Consider the following 10,007-nt stretch of genomic DNA (forward strand, 5'->3'; position numbering starts at 1 on the left):
TATACAATGGATACCAAAGCCAAAGGTAATTTTGAGGGGGATTCCAACATATAGTGGTTGAATTAATCAATCAGTAAATGAATTATACCATCAGGTTTTTGTGCTTTAGGCCTGATAAGTCTAACAGCTTCCTATAATATCAAAATTACAATCAAATAATATCAATTGTCTTCAGGTATTCCACAGAAGACATTTTCATATCAACCAAAAATTGACACAGGAGTTTCAATTATATATTTAGGAAATACTGGTCAAAATGAGATTTCTGGAAAAATAAATCAATTTTTTCAAATATTAAAGATAGCCTTGGCTTTCAGTTTTAGCTACAGAGATAGGAAAAAAGTCATTTTCTTAGTTTCCCAATTCTCTGTACCAAATGTTAGGATTTAGTGATCGTAATGGTAGCTTTTGTGATAGAACCAAATGAGCCAATAAACAAACAAGAGCGCTAAATGCACTAAATTCAAATTGCATTTTTTTTCTTTGCTTTATGGCAATGAAGAAAGCAACTCTTAATACTATTTTTCTTCTAAAGGCCCAATGTATCTGTCTCCTTGTAAAATTATCTTTCAGGTTGCTATACTGTTATTGTCATACAAGTTGAATGTGGCTGTCTGAATAATAATCCTCATAGCATTTATCAGTTTATATTGAAATGTTAGCCTCAGAGGAATTCAAATGAAAAATGAATTCTTTCCTTTTTATTTAATAGGTAAATTAATTCTAAAAGAATTCGGAGGAATTATGCTTCCTTCAAAATCCTCACTGGATCCATCCTGAAGGATCCAGTGTGGACTTAAGATAAAGCATAATTCCAGTGCAGCACAGAAAAAAAATTAAAGAGCTAAATTACAGAGTTACAAATTTGTACTACTCTTGGAGCCATCCCAAAGGACAAGGATTAAGAATAGAGCCATAGGCACACCTATAAATGTATGCCAAAAATAACTACAGAGCCATAATAAAAACTGACTTGCTTGGGTCTAAGGATTTATCTCTTTCTCTGAAATGTAGAAAAATGAATTTAACAATTTAGCCCCTATGGCCTTTAAGAGGATTTTGTACTTCTGTACTTGAAAATTGTGCTTAGGCAAAACTTGAGCTCTTCTATTTATGTAGCTTATATATGCCAGGGTTAAGGTTTGCCTCAGGCTGTTTTGGTTTATGTTACTACCTTAATTACATTCAACGGCATTTTTTTTTTAAGTATATATATCTTGACTCAGAACTGTCTTTCTCAGCTTTTTGATCATTGTACAGGATTCCCAAGTATATTTAACTTGATAACACAAGTCCTCATCAAAGCCCTAAACTTTAAAATCCAAAAGGTACCTTCTGGATTATTTCACACAGCCTCCTTAATGGACATATAGGGCCAAAGAGATAACAAGACCTATCCAAGGAGCTGGTTAAAAACACAGCTAGAAGTGATTCACATTTTCCTGCCTCTCAACCAAACTTCACTATTTATTTTATTTTTGTCACTAAGATTTTACGGATTTTTTTTCCTTTTAATGTATTTGGTACACGATCTTGCTACACAGCTCGGACTCCTAGTGATCCTATGTTCAGCCTTCCTGGCACAGTACGCCAAGGGGCAGGGCTGGCACAGTGTATGCTGTGGGAATCAAACTCCGGTCCCTGTGCTTGCCTAAGCAGGCACTTAGTCCGTTGAGCTATCTTGCTGGCCCTACTCATTATCACTAAGATTTTAAAATAAAAAATTTAAAATAAGTAATATGATGTTATTATATGTTCATGGTTCTACCACCTAAATTTACTTCACACATATCCCTTTTACTTCTCACTGGTGTATAAAAACCATAAAAGAGGCATTTTTAATCGGAAAAGAACATGTTAAAACTCTCAGTTCACTATCCAAAAACCTCCCATGTTGGTACTCAGAGACTTCACCAATTCTTTGGCTGAAAAATGGTTCCTAAACAAGAATATAAAATATCGCTGATGTGTGAAACTTATCTAAAGAATTAAAATGGCTTACCAAACACAAACAGCTACTTTAAAAAACCCTACAAAATTCTTCACATCAAAGAGGTAGCAATTTGTACTCCATTTTTTACTAGACACGGTTTGTTTAAGCTCTTGGAATTTAGTTATATAATCTTTAAAGCAATGCTTTTACTTCAATAATCCACCAACTGGATCATTCCAAGTACTTCGCTCTTATTTCCTTTCAAAGCATTTTTAGCTTAGATGTTCACTCTTAAACATATAGGCATCCACTTCAGGCATATTTACATAAAACAGATTGCTCACTCCCTTGAGTCCTCTCTTCTTTGTTTTTGTTTTGTTTTGTTTGCAGTGTTAGGGACAGAACCCAGCACAGTGAGCATGCTGGGTTAGCACTCTACCACGGAGCTACAACAGCCTTGCCCTACAGCTTGATTTTAAATCCAGTTTTCACTGGAAAGAGACATACATATACTTTATCCTCAACATCTCACCGAAAATAAGTATAAAATTCAAATTTCTATCCATTTTTCAAATATGTCTGCCACTTGAAATCAAATCTAACTGGGACAGAATCCAAATATGGGACACAATAATCACAAAAATGAGGAAGGCACAATTCTGGGGGGGTGGATTATGTTAAATTTACTAAGCTAATTCCCAGCTGTCCTTGGGACACATAAATGCTTTTTAGAAGAACCCTAACTGGAAACATTTCCTTCACCATTTCCTTAATGCTCCTTTTTTTAATGTGTTATGTTGTATCTTTAACTATCACACAACCCCCACATTGAATTATTTCTCAGTTAATTTAACACCCTCAGATTCTCTTAATAGCATTAGTAAAGTGAATCCCAAGCCTTAAGATGTTCTTATCTATACACAGTCCTCTCAAGTCTTTATAATCAAAAGGTCTGAAGAGTCTTGAAAAAGTTATTGAAATAATGTACTCACATAATACTTGGAGAAACAGGGTTCATAGAAATGTATTAAATGAGCCCAAAAAAAGTCCTAAATAAGTACTTAATTCAATTCTAAAATCTGAAATAACCGTAAATTCAGCCTAAAGAAGAGGTATGTACCTAATTCAAATCTGAAATAACTGGAAATTCTGCCTAAAGAAGAGATATGTAGCAGCAGCTACTCAGTGGTGGAGACTTGCTGACTCCCAGCCAAGTTTCTCCAAACATCAGCAGCACCTCCCTCAGTTTAAGACATCAGTCGGCTAAAGGACATGCGGGGTGAAAATATTGGAACAAAATCTAAGTCTCCTTGCTTTACATCAAGGAGGGGACAGTGCTGCTGAAATTGTGCAGGTTCCACAGCTGCAGCTGTTTTTTCTGACAGGAGATGCAGGAGTTTGCGAAGGACTACGAAGTCCTCACAGGCCGAACTCCCCTCCGCGCAGCGCAACGACGGCGTTTCATTCACCGACCGGCTTTTCTAAGACGGAACTCTAAGGGGGAAGCTGTAGTACGTAAATTGGGGAGAAAAGCCACCCCTTTGCAGACCATCAACGCTGAGCCCGTCTGGAATGATGTCCTCGGCCCGTGGAGGGCCAGGACACGGGAACACCGCAGCCTGTCAGCCGAGTCGCGCGGGGCAGAGCGCGGCTTAGGAGCCAGAATCAGCGCCTGGGCACAGGCGAGGTGGCGCCGACGGCGCGGAGGCCGGCGAGAGGGCTCGCGCTACTTCCACGGGCCGGCGGGTAAGACGAGGGGCGGACAAGGGTATCCCAGCCTTGGGAGGCTCGGGGTCTGTCGCACACATACTCACTGACGCCGCTGCGACCAGGAAGCACCAACCAGGAACCAAAACGCGGCAAGGGACGGGGAGGGGCGAGGCCAAATGAGGTAAGGAAGCCGCGTCCGCGCACACCCAGCGGAGGGAGGCACTTCCGGGAAAACACAGCGCTCAGCCGCGTCCTTCCGCCTCCGCCCACCTCTCGAGCCCTCGGGGCGCTTGCGGATCAGTTGTTAACCCTTCTTTTCCTTCCACACGGAGAAGCTGTTGCTTTGCTTTCTTTGCTTTGCTGTTCCCTTTTCACACTTTCGTTTGAAAACACCTAAACTGAGTCTACGATGAGGTAATTTTTGCTCGAATCCGTACAACAAAAGTGTTGTGTACAGGGCAGAAAGGGAGCACGCGCCGGTTGTGCCCGCGAGAAAACTTCGATTCCCATGATTCGCTGGGCGGGTGCAAGAAGGGCTCCGTCCCCTTCCTTCGCCCCTGCGCTACGAGGACACCTTCCCGGTGCCTCGTGCTTGTTCGGTGGCGACGAGGACTCTTACGACAAGTGACTTGGGTGGAACAGCTGGGGACCGCCAGCCTGGGAGAAGGCCCCGTGGAGGCGTCTAGTGTCATCGCCTGTGCTGTGGGTGACTGAGGTGGTCCCTTCCACCTTGTAGGTTAGAGTTGAATTTAGTTTACACGGGACACTTCCGCCCTTCCCTGACTAGGAGGCGGCGGATTAACCCTTTGTGAACAATCCGAGAATTGTGCAACAACTAATGGAATGATTACTGATCCTACTGGTTATTTGGAAGCTTCTGAAAGAGTAAAGATTTTGGTAGGGGCCTATGCCTTTAGTTCCCATTTTCACACTTAAAAAATTCTTAATTGTAGTAAACTCTAAAATACTTAATTGTAGTAAACCCATCTGTGCAATTTTACAAATAACACTTGTAAAATTTTTTAAGTGTGAAAATGGGAACTAAAGACATAATGTTTTGGCTCCTGAAAGCACTCCTAAATGGTAAACTTAATTTTTTTTTCTTTTCACTAACATTTATTGAGCCTCTGTTAAGAACCAAGCAGAACGAGGAAAATGCAGATATGTAATAAGATCATAAAAGTCAGTAATCTCATAGAGCTGAGAATTCAGCTGGAAAGACATGATAATTTGATTATAATGTATATTTAGCCAGAAAAAATACCTAGTAAATTTGATTAACCTTATGGCAAGTCCTAAAAGTGAAAATTCAAGGTACTATGAAAAGGCAAAATTAGAAAACATTTTCCAAATAAAACAGGAATAGAAATGGGTCCTTATGAGGTTGTCCCATTAGCACATTTCTACTGAAGTTTGTGATCTTAAGGGAAACCTTCCAGTCAGCCAGACAAAACAAGCATTCCTTCCCCAGGACCCGCTATAGTAGGAACAAACCTCCTTATGTTCTACATTTGTGTTCAGGTAGACTGTAAAATTCCCTAAAGATACATTCTGATTTAATGTTTATATATTTACTGCCTGATACAGTGGTTAGCAGACAGCAGAGCACTCGCTTCCACTTTAAGAAACAAGAAGCAGAATTGGATCCAACTGTCAGTTTAAAAGGAAAGCCACATCATGATCCCCAGTGACTGGAATGTGGTGTGGTACTGCGTGACATTAGGATGGACATAAAGAACTGCAAAAATCCAAGGATGCAGTGATTTCTCATTAAACACAGTAGTGTATGTACACATACCCCCTGTCTTCACATAGTAATTTCTCAGAAGCTCTTTAAAAATCATGTAATCCAGGTTTATTCCAGTAACAAAAGTCATGAAGAGAGAAATTAGCTCAGTCACCTAGAAGAGGCAGAGCTATGTCTGTAATCCAGGTTTAATTAATTGACATGGCTTAGTTACACACACATATTTATACATACACAGCACACAAGTTTCCTTTCCACTCCAAACATTTTCTGATCCCCACTTAAAATCGTAAGTAGCAGCATGTACACATACCCTTGAAGCCTCTTAGAATATTTTAAAGATACCATTTATTTGAGGAAGGAATGACCTATTCTACCCCCAAGGCATTGGCTGTAGCAGTGGCAGCTCTGCATCAGTACTGAATAGCTAAATTAGGATAAGGGATCAGAACAAAGCAGAAACCTGCTTCAGGGGGCAGGCAAGGTAGTAGGAGATAGACTATACTAGGTTATGGATAAGTGTGGCATATTACTCAGGCTTATCCTCAGGCTAGCCTCAAACTTCAGTAGAAAAAGAGAGGAGCTACCTCTTCAGTGTGTTAAGTCCTAAAACTATAATCATTTTGACCCTTTACAGTTGCATTTGAATTTCTGTTCATTCACTGAGAGCCTACAACTGTATTTATCCAGCTCTCCCTAGCCTCCTCAGATGCCACCTCAGATACATTATCTTACCCAGTCTCACAAAGACTGTAAGAAAGATATTCACCTCATTTCCCTATTGTAGAAATTGAGACTTGGAGAGGCTAAGTACCTTGTATGCTGGGATCTAAATCAAGTCTTACATGTATCCAAGCTGTGCTCTTTTCTCTGTTGTAAGACACATTTCAAAACTAAACTTTATCATGGAGCTGGTAATGATCTATATTTCCAACTAGCATCTAACCTAAGGCCAGGCACTTAGTGGTCTCAAAGTGAACGTTCGTGGAGTAAGTGGATTCAGAATGGGATAGCTGACAGATGAAGACCTGGGTTCAGCATGCATAATGTTTTAGTACAGCAAAAGAGGGCACAGATGGCTGCTTAGAGGAAATAGAGAAGTATACAGAGAAGGATGGGGTCTGGACAGATATAGACAAAGACTAACAAGGGCCAGCAAGATAGCTCAGCAGACTAAGTGCCTGCTTAGGCAAGTGCAGGAACCTGGTTTAATCCCTTGCACTACATGCCCTACTGGCCCCACCCCCGGGCATGCTGAGCCCACTACCAAGACTAGGCATGGTGGCACACACCTATAATCCCAGTGCTGAAGAGGCTGAAAACAGGATGATCACTAAGAGTCTGAGATGCATAGTGAGACCCTGTATCAAATACATTTTTAAAAAAGAAAAAGATTAGCAATCCAGAATTCTAAGAGCATGACATACTAGCTAGCAATTCATAGAACAGGAAATTCAAAAGTCCATGAACTATCCCCGGTTCTGCCAAAAAAAAAAAAAAAAAGTCCATGAACTATAAGAGGTGCTCAACATCACTAATAATCAGTAATATACAAGGAGTCTCATTAACAGTGGATGAGAATACAAGTTGTACAGATATTTGGGGATAACTAGTAGTATTTATCAAAACTTTTAAGTGAAGGCTGAGGATATAACTCAGTGGCAGAAAATCTAGGTTTGATCTCCAGTACTGTGCACACAATAAATTGAATTGTGTTCCTAAGTGTATATTTGTGATTGTATCACAAAATATTGTAATAGAAAAGTGGAAAATAAGTATTCATCGATAAGGAACAAAAGGACACATTTATACTATTTTTTAAGTTATGCTTCTCTTAAGAAGAGATGGAACCATATTTTATTTTTCTGGAAATATCCCCAAAACAAAACATCTACATGAAAAAAGGACAAATTGCTGAATTGCAGGTGTTTTATATACTCATGTTAGCGTTTTTTGTACAAAGTCTTGCTGTGTAGCCCAGGTCTGCCAAACATGCAAACCCAACACATCCTTCTGTGTGCTAGAACTATAGGCATACAGCATTACACTCCACACCTTTGATAAACTTTTTCAAAAAGATTCATGTATATGCTTGAATATAAATATTTGTGTATTTAAATGCATAGAGAAAATACTGAATGTTTTGTTTTCATATATGGTTATGTAACAGAATGTCTGCTTTTTTTAAGGTACACACACTGAAGCACCTGGAGTAAAGGGATATCTTGTCTGAAACTGATATCTCAAGTGGATCAGAAAACAATTATAAATATTAGAAGGGGAGAGAAAGAAAAAGAAGAGTATGGTAAAAAGATAACATGATGAGAATCTGGGTGAAAGGTGTGCAAGAATTCTTTGTACTAATTTTGTAATTGTTCCTTAAATCTGAAGTTATATCAAATAAGGCTGGCCAAATAGCTCAGTGGATTAGGCAGACACAGTGCAGGGGCCTGGAGTTTGATCCCCTGGCCTCCCTGCCAGCCCTGCGTGCCCCCCCCTCCCCCGGGCGCACTGAGATGGCTATTGAGACTGGGCGTGGTGGTGCAAGCCTATACTCCCAGCACTTGGGAAGCTGTAAACAGGAGGATCACTTTGAGTCCATTCTATACAATGAGACCCTGTATACCCTGTCCTAAATACAAAAAAAAAGGAAAAAAAAATCAAAATGTTTAAAAAGAAAAAAATTAAAAAGGAGAAACAAAGAGAATGAGCAATACTTTGCCAGACAGAAAATGCAGGAAGTTCTAGCAGTGGGACAAGATAAGCAAAGGAAATTGCAAAGTGCAAGAGTCTTGTGTGTTAGGGCTGGCCAAATAGTTCAATGGATTAAAACGCCTGCAAGCAGGCGCACAGGACCTGGGTTTGATTCCCGGGCCTGCTGTACCGACCCCACCCCTGGGGCAGGCTGAGACAGTTGAGACTGGGCATGGTGGCATATGCCTGTAATCCTTGCTCTTGGGAGGCTATAAACAGGCTGATCACTATGAGTCCAATCTAGTAGTGAAACCCTGAATACCCTATATACCCTTCCGTAAAATACAAAAAAAAAAAAAAAAGAATTTTATGTTTTGTGAAAAATAGCTAGGGGCTATAAGTAACCAGACATAGTACGATGCTGGAAAGTGAATAAGTTGGATGAGCAGCATGACCCAAGATGGATACATTCCCTTGCTGCCTAATTTTGAAAATTAAGTTTGTTTGTTTGTTTTGAAACAGGGCCTTGCTCAATTGCACAGACTTGCTTGAAACTCCCAGTTCTCCTAGCTCAGCCTCCTGAGTAGCTAGGATTACAGGCATGTATCACCATGCTTGGAAGAAATAACAATTTTATGCCTTCTTTATACTCAGCCTCAAGTCCTAAAATAAGTAACTTAATTTCTTTCTTTCTTTCTTTCTTTCTTTCTTTCTTTCTTTCTTTCTTTTTTACTGGGGCTCAAACTCAGGACCTTGCGCTTGCCAGGCAGGTGCTTAGGCCACTGAGCTATCTCTTCAGCCCCCTTGAGTTTTTATGGTGACTCAATTATTTCATTGGCAGTTTCATATCAAGGCTTCACAGAAGTCACTGAAATCATGGCTGAAAGGAACTTCTAGATCAGTTCCTTCAGTTTACAAAAGGAAAAACCAAAACATAAACTGTAGAAGAAATTTGCAAAGTCCCAGCTAGAGTTGGTATTAAAAACTGGTCCGTCATAATCCATCCATTGTGCTGCACCAAATCTGAATTAAAGGATAAGGCAAAAATAGAGAGTTGGCAAGTGAAAAGGCAGCATGTTACTCTTTAAAGTTTGGATGCTTTTCCTTTGCCTGTAATAGAGACTTAATGTTGGTACAATTTTGCAAAAGTAAATATAGGCACCAGTGTGATTATAGAAACAGTTATCACTTAAGGCCAATATGTTGCAACTAGTAAGCAATATTCAGTTTAAGCTGCTAGGTCTGAAGTTGCAAACAAGGTGATTCTCAGGAATTCTCAATGACATTGGTACCCATCTGGATTTGTTGAAAAGTTTAACATCCTTTTTTATTATTCATGATTTTGCAGTTCTTCAAATTGCAAGGTGATAGAAAGAGCCCACAATTTTCATCCAGACTCGGAAATCATTCTTGAAAATTTGGACATTCATATAAATGGCTTTTAAATTTTCTTAGAGAGTGCATTTTCTTATAAAATCATGAAATGTATAATATATATACTATAAATTAAGCTATATAAATGATAATCTCATTACAATAAAATGATATGGATAAAGTACTGATATTTCTAGGACTCCATTTCCTTTGTTATTATTCCTAATTGGAATTGTATTTCTCAAAAACTAGAGCTAAGTGACGATATAATGAACACTGACTAGCAAAACTATTGATATTCTAATTTATGTAAGAATCAATAGAGGTAGGGATGTAGCTCAGTGGTAGATCATTTTCATTTAGCAGGCATAGAGGCTTTTTAAAAAATCAGATGTCATACAAGATATCTTGAAGCATGTATCAGAAACTAATTCCAAAGGCATGAAATCCATGTGCCTTGCATCCATAGATTCCAACACACGATAAGAAATGCATGCTTAAAAAGGGAAGGCTTTATTTAGATCTCATTCTGTAGAGAACAGCTCTATT

At 39.3% G+C, this 10,007-nt stretch overlaps 1 protein-coding gene and 1 long non-coding RNA gene across 7 annotated transcripts in view; one reads left to right on the forward strand and one right to left on the reverse strand.

Moving 5' to 3' along the window:
• Zcchc7 (zinc finger CCHC-type containing 7) overlaps positions 1-3,839 on the reverse strand; it is a 267,651-nt gene extending 263,812 nt beyond the window's left edge. Inside the window, exon 1 of one of the 4 annotated variants that reach the window (XM_004631980.2) lies at positions 3,748-3,839. The gene's annotated coding sequence lies outside the window, so the exon portion shown is untranslated. The other 3 variants (XM_023716070.1, XM_023716068.1, XM_023716069.1) reach the window with 3 other exon arrangements.
• Positions 3,840-3,914: 75 nt separating this feature from the next.
• LOC111816976 lies at positions 3,915-9,590 on the forward strand. 3 transcript variants are annotated; one of them, XR_002821279.1, is made up of 3 exons: positions 3,915-4,057; positions 7,580-7,730; positions 9,433-9,590. It is a non-coding gene; the product is annotated as an uncharacterized LOC111816976 (long non-coding RNA). The 3 variants fall into 3 exon arrangements; XR_002821277.1 differs by lacking the exon at positions 3,915-4,057 and adding an exon at positions 4,074-4,379; XR_002821278.1 differs by lacking the exon at positions 3,915-4,057 and adding an exon at positions 4,074-4,375.
• The last annotated feature ends 417 nt before the right edge of the window (positions 9,591-10,007 follow it).

The sequence above is a fragment of the Octodon degus genome, unplaced genomic scaffold (genome assembly GCF_000260255.1).
Source record: "Octodon degus isolate 3935 unplaced genomic scaffold, OctDeg1.0 scaffold00045, whole genome shotgun sequence".
NCBI classification, from domain to species: Eukaryota; Metazoa; Chordata; class Mammalia; order Rodentia; family Octodontidae; genus Octodon; species Octodon degus.